This window comes from Lontra canadensis, unplaced genomic scaffold (assembly GCF_010015895.1).
Source record: "Lontra canadensis isolate GAN:19392208 unplaced genomic scaffold, GSC_riverotter_1.0 scaffold23, whole genome shotgun sequence".
Taxonomy (NCBI): Eukaryota; Metazoa; Chordata; class Mammalia; order Carnivora; family Mustelidae; genus Lontra; species Lontra canadensis.
In genome coordinates this window covers 6497477-6517731 of record NW_022631017.1, presented here as the reverse complement: position 1 = coordinate 6517731, position 20255 = coordinate 6497477, and the positions used below count along the sequence as shown (strand labels likewise).

The 20255-nt window shown below is 47.7% G+C and overlaps 1 protein-coding gene across 9 annotated transcripts in view; it reads right to left on the bottom strand.

The window, feature by feature from the left end:
• The window catches only part of TRERF1 (transcriptional regulating factor 1), a 200114-nt gene that overhangs the window by 50694 nt on the left and 129165 nt on the right, over positions 1-20255 (bottom strand). For all 9 annotated transcript variants that reach the window (XM_032862176.1, XM_032862175.1, XM_032862174.1 and 6 more), the window contains one exon: positions 15075-15189. The gene's annotated coding sequence lies outside the window, so the exon portion shown is untranslated. The remainder of the gene's footprint in view (positions 1-15074; positions 15190-20255) is intronic.

Below are 20255 nucleotides of genomic sequence, written 5' to 3'. Positions count from 1 at the left end.
CCTTTACATCCTGGGAAGCCCCCAAACCTGTCCGGACTTGCCAAGTCTGATATTCTGTTGGTCATCGGTCCCTACCGTCTCGCTGTCTCAAATTCTTACATACATATTTTTGAAGATTTTATTTATTTATTTGAGAGACAGAGACAGAGAGCATGTGTAAGTGAGAGAGCACAGGCCGGGGGTGGGGGAGCGCAGAAGGAAAGGGAAAGCAGTTTCCCCGCTGAGCAGGGACTCAATCCCAGGACCCTGGAATCATGACCTGAGCCGAAGGCAGACGCTTAACCAACTGAGCCACCAGGCACCCCTCACTGTCTCAAAGTCTTGCCCAACCAACTTCCCTTTGCTGCTCTAAGACCAGGAAGCTTCAGGATGCATCCACCAGGGGCCCCGTGGCTGAAATGAGAGGGCCGAAATGGGGCCCCCTTGGGGGCCTTGGGGAGAATGAGGACCATACCCTAGAGGAAGGATTTACAGGCCTGGAGACGAATCCTTCTGCTTGTTGGAAATATTATTCATCACGGAGTCACATAAGGTATTCTATTTTTCAACCAATGCTCAATTTTAAGTTCTGAAGGCACAGAATTGTGTCTTAATATTTCTGTTTGTATGTCTCTCCCTCCCTTCTCCGCCGCGCCATGACCAGTGTTGAGCCCAAAGTGGGTCCACTCAATGCTTACGGAATGCAGCAACCAAGTTTGCCAAACATCAACGCCATGTGCCTGGTGAAGGATTAGGATGTGAAGGAGACAATCCCCTTCCCAGGAAGCTGATGTGGCCCGGTGTAAAGCCTAGGTGGGATACCAGCCTACGAATGTTCCCAGCAGTGCCCAGGCGTCCTCCGACCCCGTGTGGAGACAGATCGCAGAGAGACGGGCTGTGGTTGGGAGAAGAGAGGTAAAGACCCCCGCTGCCATGCTGATGAGCTGGACTAAAGCTGCTGAGCAAACAGGAAGGAAGAACAATAAAGATAACGTGGCCAATGTGCCTGGGATGCCAAGCTCGGGCCAGGCATGGTGCCGAGTCCTTCACACGTCCTTCATCTACCCCCACACCCACCCCAGTGGGAACCCGCCCCCCTCACACCTCACTACCTTATCGATCTCCCACAGACACCCCAAGACAGCATTCTCAGATGAGTACCCTGCCAAACCTCTGTGAGAATCTGTTTAGGCTATACCCCTAGGAGTTCAGAATTCCCTTTCTAGTAAGTTGACTTACAGAAGACAACAAATGACACGTACAGACAAGCGTGTACACTACAGTACTGTTTTGAGTAGCCAAAGATTGAAAACATCCCAAATGCAGACCAGTAAGGGACCAAGTAAAGAGAATTATAGAATAACCCCAGGGTGGAATACTACACAGCTGTTAAAAAGAACAAGGAACCTCTCTGTGGACTAATATGGAAAGCTCACCAAAGTTAAAACAGAATATACACATATCTGTAAATAGTCGATTCTCATTATTAGTAGTCCTATGTCCTGTAAAGTCATCAAGAACATGGAATTCATGAACACTCTACCACTGCTTCTGAGGAAAATACAAGTCAGGTCCCCATGAGGTCACAACATTTCCATCAACCGATCAGTACATAATCTCATTTTACGTGTGCTTCTGCTTAAAGGCACCTTATTTAATATGTACTGCTGATTCGTAAACACTGAACTCACGGCCAACAGCCCTTTAACTCTTATTTAAATGAAGCTTATCTAACAAGGGTTTTCTCCATAGGTCACACGCAACCTGGCACGTCGGAGCCCTAGCCAGCACATCAGACCACATCTGTGGGCCACGTTAAAATGGCAAAATCAATAGGAAGCACAAGAAGGTGAAAAATGTGGCGAGAAACAGAACAGGAGAAGGACACCTGTTTGTAGCCCGAGCGCCCGACGGGAAGGCAACGCATCACGTGGGGCAGCCTCAGCTGAGGATGTGTGTTGGGCAAATCCAATGTCCACTGCTCTGTGCGTGTCCGCCAATGACTTCCCAAGTGTTGCCAAGTATTGATTTGGGGGTTATAAGTAAATCTGAGAGAGCAGAAGAATTTGTAAATACAGAACCTGTGAATAGTGAGGACCTGCCGTATATTCACAGTTGGTGGCTGTGCAAAAAGAAAGTTTGGAAGGGTCCAAGAAACCAGTAAGAGCTATCTGTGGGGAGGGGCTGTGTCTGGGCTGCATGGGAAGAGAGTGAGAAGGAGACTCCATTTTATAGCTTTTTATGTTTTTTTCAATTATTGACCCACAGGAAGCTATTACTTCTTCAAAAATAAACAGACATCTTAAAACATTGAAAAGCCTGCATGTACACTTTAAAGCCCTACATTCACGCCTTAAAATTTTATTTTAACTTCAAACACAGATATCTTAAGAATCTTTCTGAGGCAACGTCCAGGCCTCTGCGCACAGAGAGCTTTGTGTCTTCGTGTCTCGTCTGTCAATGAGAGCTTTGCATTTGTCTTTTCGGCATAAATCGCCCCACCATGCATCATGGGTCATTTTCTAGTGCGGTGTCTGGAAGGTAAGGGCCAGTGGCCAGTGGAGGCAGCATGGCACAGACTCCCCTGACAGGGACGTCTGGCCCTCTCCTCCCAGGACTGGTCCCCGCAGCCGTGGTCACGCACACAGCCGGACAGGGATGTTTCTCAGAGCGCCTTGCTTCCATCAACTCTTTCCAAAGCATTCAGTTCACTTTTCACAGAAACAGCATTTCTAGGTCTTCCGTGTAGTCAGAGGTCATCTGCTCACGTCACATCGACGTGACATCACACTGCGGATCACAACTTGGCCTAAGCAGGTGGCTCATGAAGGCCGGGCCACCCCCGTGGGGGTGGGGGCTGTGTGGGTGGTCTGGGGGCCGAGGGGGCCCGGGCAGCCACTGGTCGTGAGGTAGAAGGTGGCTGACGACGGCCTCACCTGTGCCTGAATGTGCCTTGTGAACCTGAACACTACGAAGAGGCAGGATGTCACTGAAGCATGTCTTTGTGTCTATTCTTCACGCATGTTATGTGCCAGTTAGGTCCGTGGGTCAGAGAGACTGTTCGGGGGCGGAGGGCTGGTCCCTGCGGTGCTCAGAGCAGAGCTGGGCGGAAGGACAGAGTAGGCCCTTGGCAAACATCTTCTGAAGGGAGAGACCTTCCTTAAAAGCCTCCAAGGTAGGATTTCTGACACAGCGGACATTTAGCCATCCCATTTTTAGGAAAAGGTAGAGGAAAGGCAGGTCTGTAAAATCTCCTTAAGCGCCCTACGAATCCCCAGGGAAGCTATTTGGGATTGAAATCCTCAGTCTGGGCCTCCCATCCCCACTCCCCGCACCCGGCAACAGGACAAAGGGGCCAAAGTTCCAAACCCAAAAGGTCTTTATCTCAGCAGATGATCCTGACTCTGCTTCGCAGGGGAGACAGAGGCTGTCGGCCTTGGCTCCCTCCACTTCCTGGGTCCAAACAAACTTTTGAGCCTCCACCCCTGCCTCAACTCTTTCCTCTCCACTGTCTTAAGTACTGGAAGGGACTGAATCAGAAATCTGGGGCCCCCAAGTGCGCAACACACCTCTTACTTCCGATAGGTTATCAATTCCTATTGACCTCTCCTCCATGGCATTCCCTGACTGTCTTCTCCCCATTCCCTTGCCAACTCTACAACAGAGTCTCTTCATGGCCGGTCTCACTTCCTCCAGCCCACTTTCCTCCCAGTAGCCCTGCCCATGGCACCCTTCTGCTCCCCCTGCTGATAGTGCTCCCCCTGCCAACAGAAGTGTCCCCACAGCTCAGCCTGGCACATGGGAACCTCACGATTTGGCCTCATCTATCTTTGCAACAATTTCCCCAACCATTCACCCATACATACCCCAAGCACTAGACCTAGGGAGCTACCCCAAGTTTCCAGAATGCTGGTTCCTCTGCCTGAAATTGCTTTCTCTTATTCTCCAATTTCTCAGTCTACAAGTTCCTGCTCAGATTTGGCATCTTTTATGAAACTTTCCCTGATTCTCAGACATGGACTGTAACAAAATATTTGGATGCCTACTTTATAGCAGGCACAGTAGATATAATGGGGGTGGGTATATGACTCAGTGTCAGCCCTCGTGGGGCTTGAGGTCTGGGGAGGCAGTGTCATACCCAGACAAATGTAATTCTATGACCATGTTGAATGGCTCTATTATCAGGTCATGACCTCAGCAGAAAGGTCTGGGAAAGATCCTCTGAGGAAGTCACAGTAATGCAGCCATTGGAAGGATGAGAAGAGTCTGGAAATGGTGTGATATGTCATGTTCCGGACAGAGTCAAAGGCAGTATGGGCAAAGGCCCTGGAGCAGGTAGGAAAAAGGTGGACGTGAAGAACAACAAGAAAAAAGACCAGAGTGGCTAAGGCCTGGCAGGACCAAGGAGCATGGTGATAAAACTGGAAGGGGGGCAAGGGCCAGACCACCCAATGTTCTTAAGGGTAAGGAGTGTTATCTTATCCTAAAAAGTCATGGGGAACCAAAAATTGTTTTGAGTGGTGTGTGTCTGTGTGTCTGTGTCTTCTAAGCAAGTGTGACTGGCCATCTTAAAAAGGCCACAGTGTAGACCAGGGGTCCACAAAGTTTTTCAAAGTAAAGGACCACTTAGAATACATTCTAGGTGTTGCAGCCAGAGGACAAAACCAAAGCTATAACGTAGACACACATGTAATGAGGGAAATACACATTTCTACAAATTTTTCAAGGAAACTCAAAGTAGAATAATAACTGAATACCTTTTTTTGGTAACACAGATCTGCTAAGGAGAAGAGTGGAAATATTTTTTGGAGGGAAAACATCTTGCTTAAGTGGGGTTCAAAGCTAGTGTTCCTGTATCATCCAGTGTTCATATGTACAAACCATTCTGAGCTCACGGGCCATAGCATGTGCACCAGTGGTGCAGACATGGACTGGAGGAGGGTGAGTGGGGACACGGGGCCCTTAGCTTTACAGTGATCCAGACCGGGCAACTCACATGTGGGAGGTGATGGAGAGGCGTTTCGGGGTGAACTAGGCAGAACTTAATGATGGGGTGAGTATAAAGGCACAGGAGGGGCAGGTGTCAAGAAGACGTCCTAACGTCAGGTTTGAGCCTATGAAGATGGGGCACTGTGAGAGTTCAGTTTCATCTGGAGACCTACAACAGGAGTTGCCTGTGAGGAAGCTGGACTGGGGGATCCCAGGTTGAGAGGTCTGTGAGTTTCCTGACAACAGGTAATATGTGAAGGAAGGGGCATGAGGAAGAACGCCTGGAGGGCTAGTAAGAATGGGCCCAGGACTCTGCGTGTCATCACACAACTCAGCACGCTGTGCCCCACCGGGCTACTGCCTCCACCATTAGGCTAGCACCTCTTCTGAGGAGTACCTCATCAACTCTGTCTTCAGGGCCGCCACATTACGTGGTATCCACTGGGCACTAAAGACATGAGAGAGGGAGAGAGACAGAGAGGAAGGGGAGGCCTTTTGTTTCTATAGGATAACACAGAAAAGACTCCCTCAATTCACAAGGGAATCCTTCTCTGAAGAGCATACCGTGTCCTTCCCAAGAGCTGCTTTCAACAAGGGTCACTGGACCCTCCCCAATCATGATAAATCATCCAGGCGTGTGAGCGCACACGCACATTTACACACACATCTCCTCCCCACCAACCCCTGCAACATGGTTTGTGGTGATGGTGTACTAATAACACACCCATCAGCTGTCAGTTCAACATGTCTAAATATTATGTCCCATCAAGCAGAACATCACTTTTTTAAATTAAAAAAAAGCAAAATGGCAATTCCACTCATAGCAAAGAGGGCAGAAAGAAAAAAAAAAAGCCACAGGTTAAAGAAAATTAATTTTTCTCTTTTTCCCATTTTGTTTGTTTGTTGTTGTTGTTTTTAAACAGAAGAATAAGAAGCTCTTGGTTCCATCTCTTTAACAGCCCAGGGATGAGTCAATGCAGGGTGACCTGCCCTGATGACCACGGGGTGTGTTTGTGGACATCTGTGGAGCTCAGGGCAGACTGGTCCCCTGGTCCACAGCCACAAATCCTCTGGCCCAATGTGAAGTCTCTGACAGGGACAGCAAGAGTTCATAGGAGGGTTTGTATATCCTCCTCATGGCCAAAAGTAACATTCTGGAAAGCAGTGCACAAAGCACAACATACACTATTTCTGTTTGTCCCCATAACAAGCCTGTGAAGGCAGAAGTGCTTTCCCTATTAAAAAGATGAGAGGATTAATAGGGGGGGGATAATCTGCCCAAGGTCACACAATCAGTGATCAAGGACAGACCTCCAATGATCTGATGCCCAAGGATGAGGCTTCCTGGGGTCCCTGGTTCCCCATCACAGATCTGATTAGCATGAAGCTACTTCCCCCGAGTGGGAGCCTTCCAGCTTTCTCTTTGACTCCAGAAGGGCTGAGGAAAGCCCATTTCACCACAGTACAGACATGCCCTGGGAATCCGGCCATTGGCTCTGAGCAACCTTCAACCCTCCACATATAGCCATGAACTTGGAAGTATGAAAAAGAAACTGATGCACTTTACACCAAAAAAACTTCCTATTTCTAATCTGAAAGGGGCTATCTTTTACACACATCAGGAACTTCTCCCCGGAGAGAAACACTTGGGGGTATGTGGCAGGAATGTTCCTCACAGAAATGCTCAGACCACTCTTCTGGAGTCAGAAAACCTGAGTTCAAATCCTAAACTTCCACTGGCAAAAAACCTAGCAGGCTGATCTTGTCCTTCTGTTTTTGGAGACTCAGTTTGGACTGAGGAATGACAATACCTACTGTTCCATTTTCTTTTTGTGAGGATTAAACAAGAGAACGTATGGTGGGCGCCTGGGTGGCTCAGTGGGTTGGGCCGCTGCCTTCGGCTCGGGTCATGTTCTCAGGTCCTGCTATTGATTCCTGCATCAGGCTCTCTGCTCATCGGGGAGCCTGCTTCCCTCTCTCTCTCTGCCTGCCTCTCTGTCTACTTATGATCTCTGTCTGTCAAATAAATAAATAAAATCTTAAAAAAAAAACAACAAAAAACAAAAAACAAAAAAACAAGAGAACGTATGGGACATGTGTGGCACCCAGTAAGACTCCCAGAGCCTCACCACCCGGGGTGGGGTTCCTGTTGTTTTCTTTTGACTTGGGTACAGTTTAGATCAGGCCTCAGTGACTCAGTCGGGATTGACGGTTTGGTTATTCGTTTCCTGGGCAACCTTGAGCCCTCTCTGTTTCAGTTAGCAGACTGGTGCTCAGAGGGCAGGCGCTGCAGAAGTGGACACCGTAAGGAAGAGAGACAAACTGTAAAAACCATCCACCGGGAAACGTCAGCAGCAGCAGGGACCAATAACCACACTGACCCCATCACCCAGGGTGTCTTCCCTCTTAGCCCTCACAAAGATCCAGAGACACTATGGAAAGCCTCACACACATTAAGCATATTCTTCACGAGGCAGAGAAATAACCAGAAGAACGTAAATGCTCATGGGACTGGTTCGTCATTGAGGGAAGCTTTCCCTGGCAGCTCAGCCCCCGCAGGAGAGGCCTTCAGCTCTCCAAGGCTCAGTGTGCTTCAGGGGGTGACTGAGAGGAGCTTGGAGGGGGCTGCAGGTCAGGCCAAGTTCTCCCACACAGTTACTGGTAATGAAGGAGGGGCTCTGCTCTCTGGGGTCTTGCCTTCAAGCAGTTTAAGACCCACTCCCCCCACCCTCGCCCCGAGGAAAAGAGAAGTAATTATTTAGTGGCCATCTAAAGCTCAACCTTATCCGTGGTTATCATTCAAGAAGAACGAACGCCCCACAGTTACCCAGAAAGAGTCATTTCATTCCCTCCATGATACCAGATAAAGAGATCGTCTACTCCCTTTCCTGTTTCAAGAGGGCCCCCAGTGCTCAGATTCCTGGAAACTGGCAGTAACTCTGTCCCGATCTGCAGTTTCCTGACTTCCAGTCGCAGCCTCTCAGCCTGTCTCAACAATGGTCCCTCGAAGGAAGCCGGGACACACCGTGCGATGGGGCTGTCCCAGGGAAGAGGGCCTGGGGTGGCTCTGGGGGCCCCCCTCTACCACTGGATCTGATGGGAAAATGAGAGTTTGCCTGGTGGAAGCACTGAACTCTCTCAGGGCTCAGGCCAAGGCAGGTATGAGAGAAGGCCATAGGAGGCCAACCTAAGCCTTACCATGTTGAGGGCACTCGCAACCCATTATTTTTCTGTGAGGCAGACCGTCAGGATGCTGCATTCCCATTCTGAGCTAAGCTATGAAAGCTCCGAGGGAGGAAGAGATTTCCAAAGGATCCCCCGTGCCGGTAGCAGCAAACTCGAGGGACTCGAGGGCAGAGGCCTCTGGTCCCAGGCCAAAGAGCCCCCCAGAGACCATGAAACCACTGCCACTAAAATGGGACTTGAACGTTCTCCAAAAATACTAACAAGAAGGCATTGCTAAAGTGCAAAAAACAAATTCCTATTTATTTCTATTCCATCGATAAAAATGTCCCAGCCTTCTCTGTATGGCTCCTATTTTGTCCTCCTTCTTTCCACCCCCCATCCCCCACAACTCTTGTTGGTCTTCTGGACTCAAACCAAGTCTTCCCTCTCCTTTTGATTATGTGCACATAGATTATCTCCCTTTTCGTGGGACACTCACAGGAAATTTAAACATTCTCAGATGGGGTTCTTTTAAGCCCACTTCCCCTGCCCTCCTCCTCCCTACCCCCCACCCGTTGCTGGCGTATTCAGGAAATGCAAACCCAATATAAAGATAACCCGGACCAAACAGAAAAGGAGACTGGCCCTGTGACCTTGTTGGGTAAATGACTTCCCCTCCCTGTACCTCAGACTCAGCTTCTGCAGAATGCGGAGGCTGGGCCCAATGGGCTGCCAGGATGTCCCTCTGGCTCGGACCTTCGAAGGCTCAGCTGGGTGAGCACCCCCAGCCCCTGCTTGGTCCCAGGGACACCCAACAATTCTGAGCCAGGATACTGAGGCACTGGGGTCTTCTACCGCTCACACCTGAGCCCTGAGGGTCCCACTACAGTGGATCAAGAGCGCTGCGATTAGGGATGCCTGATTCTAGTCTCAGTTCTGCCACCTTCTCGAAAAGGGAAGAAAGAGAATGGGGGAGGGTATCTGAGCAGACGTATGTTCCAGCTACTGTGTTCTAATTAAAAAAAAATAATAATAGAATAATGGAAAGGACTAGTATAGTAAAGATTTTAAAAAAGATTTTACTTATTTATCAGAGAGAGAGAGAGAAAGCACAAGCAGGAGTAGCAGTAGGCAGAGGGAGAAGCAGGGTTCCTGCTGAGCAAGGAGCCCTATGTGGGACTTGATCCCAGGACTCTGGGATCATGACCTGAGCCAAAGGTCGATGCTTAACTGACTAAGCCACCCAGGCATACCTATAATAAAGATTTTAAAAATATTTTTAGAGGGGAGACCACACAACAGTGAGAAGGAAGTGATGGTGAATCTCTTAGAGCAGCACTTCAAGACGCAGCTGAGAACATGTGTCCATTGTCTTTCTGTGGCTTTCCCTGGGTCTCCCCTTGTCCCTGTGTCCATAACAATCCTGGCTCCCCAAACTCCTAAGATAGCCCCAGACATAAGGTGTTGGACTTCCTGGTTCTGGAAAATGGCCTCCATAACTGTACCTAGAATAAACCCCTTGTTTCACTGTGTAGGGCTGACCAGGAGAACACAGGCTGGGTTGTCACCCAATGAAGACTAATCTACCAGCTGAGCTCCCCGTGGGCAAAGCCAGTTGGATGGTATAAGTAATCAATCTTGGCTCATAGCTCTGAGTAACTAGAATGGAGGAGGGACGGACAGGAAGCATGAGTCATCATTGGGAGAGAGCTGTTAATAGACTTCTAGGTTTGCAGGCAGAGGTGGGGCTGGGGCTGAACCCTCAGCTGGGTGGAGAATATCCAGGACATCATCTTGGGAGTTGTGGAGAACAAAGAAGCCCCTCTCTAACCACAGCAACATCAATGTTCAGGCTTCTAGAATCTTCATCCTTCGAGGAACAGTTTAGAAGAGGAAGACAAGTGGTTGGCTCCAAATAATTCTGATACTCACAGACTGAATTTTTATTTATTTATTTATTTTAAAGATTTTATTTATTTATTTGTCAGAGAGAGAGGAGGAGGAGGAGAGGGAGAGGGACCAGCAGACTCCACACTAAGTGCAGAACCCAACTCAGGGCTTGATCCCATGATCCTGAGATCATAACCTGAAACCGAAATCAAGAGCTGGAAGCTCAACTGACTAAGCCACATAGGTCTCCCTTACAGACTGAATTTTTTTTTTAAGATTTTATTTATTTATTTGACAGACAGAGATCACAAGTAGCAGAGAGACAGGCAGAGAGAGAGGAAGGGAAGCAGGCTCCCTGCTGATCGGCGGGTGTGCTCTGTTTTCCCTCAAACTGCCTTTAAAAACACCCCCAGTTTGAAGTACATAATAGTGAAGCTGGGAATCCCACACTGCCCCTAGATTTCTGCCTCCATTTTCATTGTGGTTCACAAACCAGCTCTTGTCAACTTAACAGCATCACTGAACAAAAGCTTGGGGCTTGAAGGGTGTGTCTTAGTCATAACAATACTGGCTATTATAGACTGAGTGCTGTAAGGCTCCAAACTCCTGTCACAAGCTCTATGTACATTGTCTTTCTAAAAAATTTATTTATTATTTGAGAGAGAGAGAGACAGGGCATGTGCGTGCATGGGGGAGGGGCAGAGGGAGAGAGAGAATCTCAAACAGACTCCGCACCAAGTGTGGAGCCTGACGTGGGGGTTAATCTCACTACCCTGAGATGATGACCTGAGCTGAAATCAAGAGTTGGATGTTCAACCCACTGAGCATTGTCTTATTTAGTCCTTAAATAGTTCTGCCTATTGTCCCCATGGTACAGATAAAGAAACTGAAGTTCAGAGACACTGAGCTAGTATGTAGCAGAGCGAGGTTCAAACTCAGCTCCTCTCCCTGCCCCCAAAGCTCAAAAAAACCTAACCACGGTGCTTGTGGCCTCCCCTCCAATGAACGGCACACACTAGGAGGCAGAAAAACCAAGAGCAGAAAGGACAGGGGTGGGGGAAAGGGAAGGGAGGAAAGTGGGGAATAGAGAGTGGCATGCGGAGGCGAGGAAGTTGGGATCTGGAGGAGGTGCATATGGGGTCTGGCACTGGGTCCAGCAGGCCTTTGAGCAGTGGAATGGAGCAGGAAAGTTGCTGGTGCCCGCTAGAGAAACAGGCCACAAAATATGCAGAAGCCATTTCCTCTCTCAAGAGAAGATAAACAATAGATTCATAAACAAATTTTACAAAGCTGTCCAGCTATTTAAAGCATTCTGCTAGGGACTCATATCCTTTGTAAGCATAAAGTTCATCCACCCCAAACGGTCAACAGTTACTTTGGGGAGAGGGAAAGTGGGGAAAGGGGGACAGGTGGAGACACACTCTTTACAGTGTGTCACCTGCTAGCCCTAGGGCTGCAGCCAGTTACGTGCCCTCTCTGAGCTCTGGTTCACTCTTCTGTGATAAGGACTAGAAATTTCTACTGTACAGAGCTATGGTGAAGAAGAAAGAAGATACTTTCAGGCAATATGGCAGACCAGATAACCCTACTTGACTGTCCCAATTGAAACAACTAACATGCTGGACAAAATTTAGAATATAAACATTGTATACACATCACTGAGCTCATATCAATGCAAGGATTCTTCAAAAGACCAAACACAAAGCCAAAGCAGGAACCCTGGGAGGTGAGCTAGCAGCAAATCTGACTTTTGCCCTGAGGGTTCCTGTCAAACCCTAGAGATTCTATGTTTGTCATGAGAGCTGCACAGTGTTCAGGACATAGGAGGAAAAAAACCTCATTCCTCCATAAAGTTGGGGCTCCACACTCAATGAACGAGAAGTAAGTGCACAACACAGAAGGAGACTGTAAAGAAACCTGACTTTGGGCTAGTGGAAAGGGAGACAAATGTCTCCTGAAAATTTGTGTGTGTGTTTTTTTTCTTTTTTTCCCTCTTTTTTTCTTTTTCAGAGAGGGAGAGAGGGGGAGGGGCAGAGAGAGAGAGGGAGAGAGAGAATCCCAAGCAGGCTCTACCCCCAGTGTGGAGCTGACGTAGGGCTCCATCTCACAACTCTGAGATCATGATCTGAGCAGAAATCAAGAGTCAGTGGCTTAACTGACTGAGCCACCCAGGCACCCCTTTGCTTTGAGAGAGAGAGAGAGAGAGAGTGCATGAGGGAAGGGGGCAGAGTGAGAGGGAGAGAATCTCAAGCAGACTCTGTGCTGAGCATGGGGCTTTATCTTATGTGACCCCGAGATCATGACCTGAGTCAAAATCAAGAGTCAGACACTTAACTGACTGAGTCCGGGCACCCCTCTCCTGAAAATATGTAACCAAAAGCTAGAGCTCACACAGGTTTAGAGTTTGAATTAATGCTTCTTACACAGCCAGAGAAAGCTTAAGTATAAAATTAATTTGAAGTGATTTTTGGTTGCTAGTGACCCCAAACAATTAGCAGAAATGAATACAAATTCTCTCTGGAAAAGTCGATGTCAATGAATACCTCAAATAATTCTCAAAGTTTTAAGGAAAATAAGCAGCTTGCAGGAAACAAGACACCATGATTGCTAGCCAGCAGACACAAGAGACAGCAGAACTGGACCTCTAGGGATTTCAGAATCTGGAATTACCAGACATGAGAGTTTACAATTTCTAAATAGCTAATTCAACAGGTTAAAAAATAAAAAAAGAAGTTTGCAAATATGAGCAAGAAATAAGAGACTAGAAAAAAAATCAACAAGCAGAAAAATAATGAGCCAGAACTTTTAGAAACAATAAATAAAACAACCAAAAGGAAAATGGATGTAATCAGTGGGGGACTAAAGAGCATTTGAGACCCCAAATATGTGAGTTGAATGGAAGGCAGATTTGAGGAAATTATTCAGAGGTCAGCCCAGAGAGACAAAGAGATGAAAAAGATAAAACAGAGGTTGAGAGCTAAACAGAACAGAATGAGAAGGTCTAACATAAGTCTAACAGGAGTTCCAGAAGAAGATACTAGAGAGAATGAAAAAGAGGCAATATTCAAAGAAATGAAGGGTGGGAAATTTCTAGGACTGTTGAAAGACACCCATCTTTAGCTCTAGGAATCCCTACAAAACCCAAGAAGAATGAAGACAGAAAAACTTATACCTACTTACGTGGTAATGGAAGCTGCAGAACACCAAAGAAAACAATGTGTTGTTGTTGCTGTTGTTAAAGGTTTTATTTATTTCTTTGAGAGAGAGAGAGAGAGATTGAGAACAAGAAGGGGGAGTGGGAGAGGGAGAAGCAGACTCCTTGCTGAGCAGGGGGCCCAATGTGGGATTTGATCCCAGGATCCTGGGATCATGACCTGAGCTGAAGGCAGATGCTTCACTGACTGAACCACCCAGTGCCCTGAAAACAATGTTTTTAACAGAGCCAGAGAGAAATACCAGGTCACTTACAGAGAACAGCAGCTGGACTGACAGCCAAGTTCTCAACAGCAATTTCAAAGCCAGAAGCAGTGACATGATGGCTTTAGTGACTTAAGAGAATATATTCAGTAAAGCCACCTTTCAAGACGGAGAAAAAAATAAACACATTTTCAAGCCAACAAAAGCCGAAAACCAAACCAAACCAGACCAGGAAAAACACTTGGGAGTTTAACACCACCAGACTCTCACTAAAAGCTAATGCTAAACAAGCAGAGGGAAACTATCCGAGATTCATAAAAGAATAAGAAAAGATAATGGTAAGTATGTGGGTGCATCTGTATGAACACTTACTGTATGAAATAGTGATGTTTCATGAAGGTAAAGACCCTGATGAATTTTGGACTTTGGTGAGTATCCCAGCTACAACAGCCCGAGTAACCACTGCAAGAACAGACAGAGAGTGTAGAACATCTAAAGAAGAAGATGGAAAATGGAACGAGGGGGGGAAAACAGCTCAGTCTAGAAGAAACATCAGAAAAAGCTGCAAGTCTATAAAGGTGGTAGAAATCTATCTCAACTCACCAGTAATATACACTGATTCTCAACATCGAGACACCCAATAGCATTGCCTTAAAATATATAAAACTGACAAACCCAGTGGGAGATTCTTAACACATTTCTCTCAATAATTGATAGGTTAATCAGACAAAAACAGAAAAGGACATACTATAGATGATTTGCACCATACAATGAATGAATTCATTTTGACCAGCCTATACAGAAAACTATATCCAACAATAAGAGAATACAGCTTTTTTTCGAGCACTCATGGAACATTTGAGAAAAAAAGCTGAAAGGAGATAAAATATGAAAAGGGAACACGCCGAAGGGGTTATGTTTCTTTCTAACTCTCTCTGAGGATCCAAACTTGTTTTGTCTTGATGTACCTCGAGTCTAGTGCAGTGACTATCACAAAGGAGGTTCTTAAGATGTCCTGACCAAAGAATGGTCAGTAGAGGTTCTCTGCGGAGGCTGGCAGAGGCTGAGTGAGCATGGGAGTCCTTTCCAACATGGAGAGGGACAAGGGGGCCCACAAGTGAGTGGGGCCAGTCTCCAGGGAAAATGAATACCAACAAGAAAAGCAGAGTCATGACCGCCATCTTCCCATTTGAAGAGAGAGTCATGTGGAAGAGATTTTGAGAGCCCAGTCTTTGTGGTTCCATAAGGCAGAGCAGAGAAGGGCAGACAGGAATCACAGAGAAAAAGAGTTGCTTCCAAATTAGGAAGAATTTTCTAGTAATTCACTGCTCAACTTTGGTTAGGAATTGGCCTGGATGATCCTTTAAGACCCCTTACAACCCTGTGTGGGAAAGGAGTCTGTCCGGGGAGTCCCACATCACAGACTAACTGTCCTTCAAATCCCATTCTTTCCAGGGAGTCCTTCACCCCAAATTGCCTGGATATACAATCCCTAAAAGATATGCCGAAGGTCCCAGATTCAGGAGGTGGTAGAAGAACGTTCTTTCAGAACACGGTGCGAGATCACAGAAGCACAGAGAATTAATTAAAATAAAAATGCCTGAACCTTCCAGGAGAAAGGCAAGCAAGCTTACCTTGACCTCTGCAGCTGATGGTTGAGTTGGGGGCCTGGCTCTGGGGGCTTCTCCTGCGGCCGGGCAGTCATGCTGCTCTCATGCTGCTGGGCAGGTGGGAAGAGGAGGCCTGGTTCTGCGGGGGCAAGAGCAGGAAAGGTCACTCCTTCACTGTCTGCTCCTAGCTCTCCATTACCAGCCTGGAGGGGATCCTATCTGAAAGCCCAGGGAGTTCCTGAGGCTGGCCTCACCCACTCTCATGTCCTCGGGGAGCAGACAGGCATGGATGGGACAAACATTTCCCACGCCCTGCAATGTGCCATGCAGGGATGTGGGGAATGAGGCTAAAAAGATGGATTAGATGCAATCCCTGCTCTCAAGAAATAGTCAGAGAGAGAGAGAGGGAGAGAAGGGAGGGAGGGAGGGAGACGTGCACATGTTTCATTACAATATAATTTGGTAAGTGCTGTGATTTCCCCAAATTCATTCAGCAGCCTACCTGTCCCACAGGAGAGCAGAGGCAGCTCACAAGCGCTACCCACAGGCCTTCCCAAAGAACTTGGCAGGAAGGAAAGGAGTTGTCTCTGTGTTTTAATTTCCAACCCATTGCAGGTAACTCTTTTTATAAAAGATAATGAAAATGAGCTGGTGGACAAACGAAATGAAAAAATGCTCATACAAAGCACCACCTCTTTGATGATCTGACTCAACAGATCACTCTGTCCAGTCGGGATGGAAGTTTCTAAGCGCTTCCTCACCATTTCTATACTCGTCTCGTGGACAGGTGAGCAATTTGTGGCCAGCGCCATTCCGCAAACCGCAGTTGGGTCGCATCCGAAGAAGTTCACAGAGAGTTAGGCTTTCCCAGGATGTCTGGCTGATCTCTCGAGAGGGTGGCTAGCAGTGTGGTTGATGCCAAATTCACCCGCTGGACTACAGATCAGAGTCTCTCTCCTGGAGGGAGGGCCACGGCAGGGGCTTTGGAGAAAGCGTCTGGGTAGAGCCAGTGGACTTGCTGGGCTCAGGTTACAGAGCATGGGGTTCATGAAACCTGCTCAGAATTTCCCAGCGCTAACTCTGGCAACCCCAGCCAAAGCTACCACTGCGACCAGGATGGACAAAGTGTTATCTGTTAAAACGGACTGGGACATTGCAGAAAAATCAGTTCCGAGATGTCAGGAGGGCTGCTGGTGTTCATTCCTATCATTTAATGCCATAAAAATGTGTTGTTGTTTTTTTTTTTAAATTGAGAACTCCTTTGTCTGTGACAGCCAGCTCCCCCCCCCCAAAAAAAAACCTTTAAATGCCTATTGCCTTAATACTTGAGGGAGAGATTACAAGTCATTTTCACCCATTTGAATGTTTAAGAGAAAGTGTTCATTCCTCTAAATTCTGAGCTTTTAAGTAGTTCCTATTTTAAACTTTAGAAGATAACTCCACAGAAGAAAAACTTCCCCCTTTCTAAGTCTTTTTTTTTTTTTTTTTTAAACTCAAACACTCATATAGTCTCACTCCGTGCTTCAAATGCTAAATCATCTGCAATTTGGGAGTTTGAAGCTCATGAAATTCTAGCGAGAAGCACATCAGATAGAGGCTTATAGCAACAGAATGCTTTTGAACCGATGTCTGTGATGTTATAAAGATTGCATATCATTATCTCTGAATGGTGGGGAAGAGAAGGTTATGGCAATAGCTGTTTATGTACAAATAAGTCAATATAGTAACTGGCAAGCCGCGTAGAAGACATTAGCAAGAAGCTAAACCGCGGTGTGGGGTGGGAAGCAGGGACGCACTTCCTCGGTTTCCACGACTAAAGGCCTGTGCCATCTCTCAGCAAGGTCCCAGCCACAGCCTGAGTCCTTGCAGCTGACTGTCTCAGGGGCGAGAGCTATGTGAGGCAACCAGAGAGCCAAACGTGACTGGTCCTCTACCGTAAGTCAGGTACTAGGCTGGCCTCCAGGGTCCTCAACACAGTGCTCCTTCAAGGCGGCCCAAGACAGACATGGAAGCAGGTATTTACAACCTCCCTACCCTGCTAAAAAAACAAAAACAAAAACCGCACACACTGGCTGGAGTTAAGGGAGAGGAAGTCAGTAACTAGCTCTATCCGTCTCTCCAACCATCCATTCATCCATGCAGTGATGACTGAGCGATGGTAGGCACTAGGCAGAGAACAGGTGAGATCACAGTGGTCCCTGCCTTCACGGAGCTTATAGTCTAGAGGGAGAAACAATGAGAAGTAACTGTGACAGTGATGTGCTCTAAAGAAGTATGGCTACTGCTTTAAGAACGCGTGATGGGGGTAGACTCGCCACGGAAAAGGGTCAGTGGCGTTTTCAGAATGAACCGGTCTTTAATCGGAGCCCTAAGAGTACATTAGTGAAGCAAAACAGAGAGGACAGGAGAGGAACGAGAGAGAAAAGGTGTTGCCGGCACAATGAATGGCCTGTGCAAAGGTCCTGTGATGAGAAGGAGCAAGGCACATTCTAGTTACGAAAGGAGGCTTGTAATAAGGACCAGATCGGTTCTTGGCCTCACACCATGCTTCGGTCACTGTGGTATTCAAGGAAAGCACGAAAGTTGTGCAGGTTTTTCAAAAGTGCCCAGGAAGTTACTTATGGCAAGCCAGGAGCAGAAGGTGCATACATACACACATATGGCACAATTTTCTCTCACCCTAAGCCGGCACAAGGAATCTAAAATAGCGGCTACCTCGCACTCCCTCCAATTTTAGACCAAGTTTTTGGCCAAGTTTTCTTACCTATTTTCTTTACAGCAGTGGTGACTTGGTTAAATTCAATTTGGCCGGTAGTAAAAGATTAGCTGATCAGCGTTGATAAGAGAGTGAGTGTGTGGGTTTTGGAATGAGAATGAGCATTCTATTATTAAGATTATTACTGGAGAAGCATCCTGCGGGGGAGGGGGCGCTCCTTTAAGAAGAGTCATAGGATTTCAGGCATGGAACATGAGCTTTGGGGCCTAGCACGCCTGGGTTCAAATCTGACTCCATCCCTCACTGGCCATTTGGACCCCGTTCTTCTGTTAAAATGGGGTTAGCTGTACCTCCTTGCATGGGTCTCAAGGAGATCAGCAAGAAGCACACTGCCTGGCTCCCAAAAGCCCCCGAATAAGGGGCAGCATGACCATCACTGCACCCCAGTGAGCAGGGGACAGGGACAGCCACAGCCCTCCCTCCCTGTGAAAATCAAAAGGAATCCATGAAACGATCTCCCAGGCACTACTGGGGCCATAGGGGAGCTTTGTAAGGACTCAGAGGTTACCCCTCAGTGGCCAGGTATCCTGGGGACTCATGGTTTCTTAGTGTGTACCCTCAATGGTCCCCGGCCACCTTGCTCAGAGTCCGCAGCCGGAAGTCCCACTCTCCGCACTGAGTCACACCTCATCTGCCCCAGGCTCAGATGCCTCAGACATCTGAGAAATCCAGATGTCCCTCTGGGGACTGACGAGGAGCCCCACTCAGGAACTCTGGGGTCCCACCCATGGTGGGTGGGTTCCTCTGGACAAACAGCGGAGTCCCCGAAGGTAGAGGAAATGGGCCAGCTACCGCATCCTACCACAGACTAGGCATGGTGCTGGGACTTCCCAGCAATCGCCTCTGATATTGACAATAATCCTGCTGAGTCACTGTGGGTATCACAATCTAACAAGGAGGAAACCGAGGCCTGCCGACTTGCCCAAGACCACAGAATTGAGCGCTGGAGCCAGACCCTGAAGCCCGGAAGCCCTTCCTCTTTACTCCAGCACCACACTGCTTCACAAGGACAGAAATCTTATTATCTCTTTCCCAGGCGACCAAGGAGGACACAGCCCTGGGAGGCTGTGTGCCGTTCCAAAGATCTGCAGCCAGCAAGCCACCAGGCACGGCCGGACTCTTCCCACGGCCCCACATGGCTGTTTGGGCCTCAGTTTCCCTTCTGTACACTCGTGGGGACAAGTATCCCTTACATACCACACTCATTTCATAGTTAAGGGGGGGGGGGCAAAGATTTAAAGATCTGGGTGGGGGAGGGAAAAATTAATTTACAGAAACACTTAAAATGGGTACTGAGAGGCTCAAACCAAAGAGGGAAGGTTCTATTCAGCCACAAAGTGGTTGTAATGAAAAGAAGAGCTCAGGGACACCTGGGTGGCTCAGCTGGCTCCCGGCATGATCTCAGGGTCCTGGGATCGAGCCCTGCATCGAGCTCCTGGCTCAGTGGGGAGTCTGTTTCTCCCTCTGCCTCTGTCCCCCCACCCCCCTCCGCTTGTGCTCACTCTCTCTCTCAAATAAATAAATAAAATCTTGAAAAAAAAAAAAAAAAGAAAAAAGAAAGTAAGGAAGAGTTCACATCCTGCCCTGATGGGTTGGGGGAAGGTTTAGCTGGGGACAAAGGATATACAAGAGGGAGCCTCTGAAATGGGAAGCAGGACCAAATGAAGTCTAGAGAATTCCCTCCATGCCACCCACAATAAATTAGGAATTGGCACAGATTTTAAAAAGAAGGAAAAACGATGATGAGGAGGAGGATTCAATCTGTAGCTTTAATTTAAGAAACAGCCTGAAGAGTGATGGATGCAATGAGGAGTCTTAGACTCCAGGTGCTCGGGGGCCAACCCTTCCATCCAATGAACACTATGCAGAGACAATGGGGGCATGGAAGAAGACACAAGTGACACATTCCCCCAAAAGCCAGGGGAGGCTCGGAAGCTTTTTAGATAGGGTGGGGGGGACTCATTCTCTCCCTAAACATCTCTTCTTTTGGTGCCCCACTCCCATTTCCACGGAGGTTGAGAAAAAAACAACTGTCTGCATGGCAGAAGGGGGTCCTGCCCAGGCCACTATGAGTTAATCCAGCCTCTTGCACCTGGTTACTCCAGAACACAGAAGCTCAGCCATTCACATCAATACCAGAATAGCTCAAACACTGAGAACACATCATCGGACAGACTCACTGTAGACTAATGGCGAACAGCAGGCCACTGGTCACTCTGCAACCTCCTCAGGCCTCCTACACCCTTGCTCATGGCCCCAGCCAGCCCGTGTTTAGGGTTTCACACATCCACAAGCTCTTTCCCACCCCAGGGCCTTTGCACACACGGGCCTCTCTGACTAGGATTCTATCCTCCTGGCTCCTCCCTCACTAGCATCTAGTCAAGTTTTCAGGTTATAGTTTCAGCGAGACTTCTGACTCTCTAGAAATA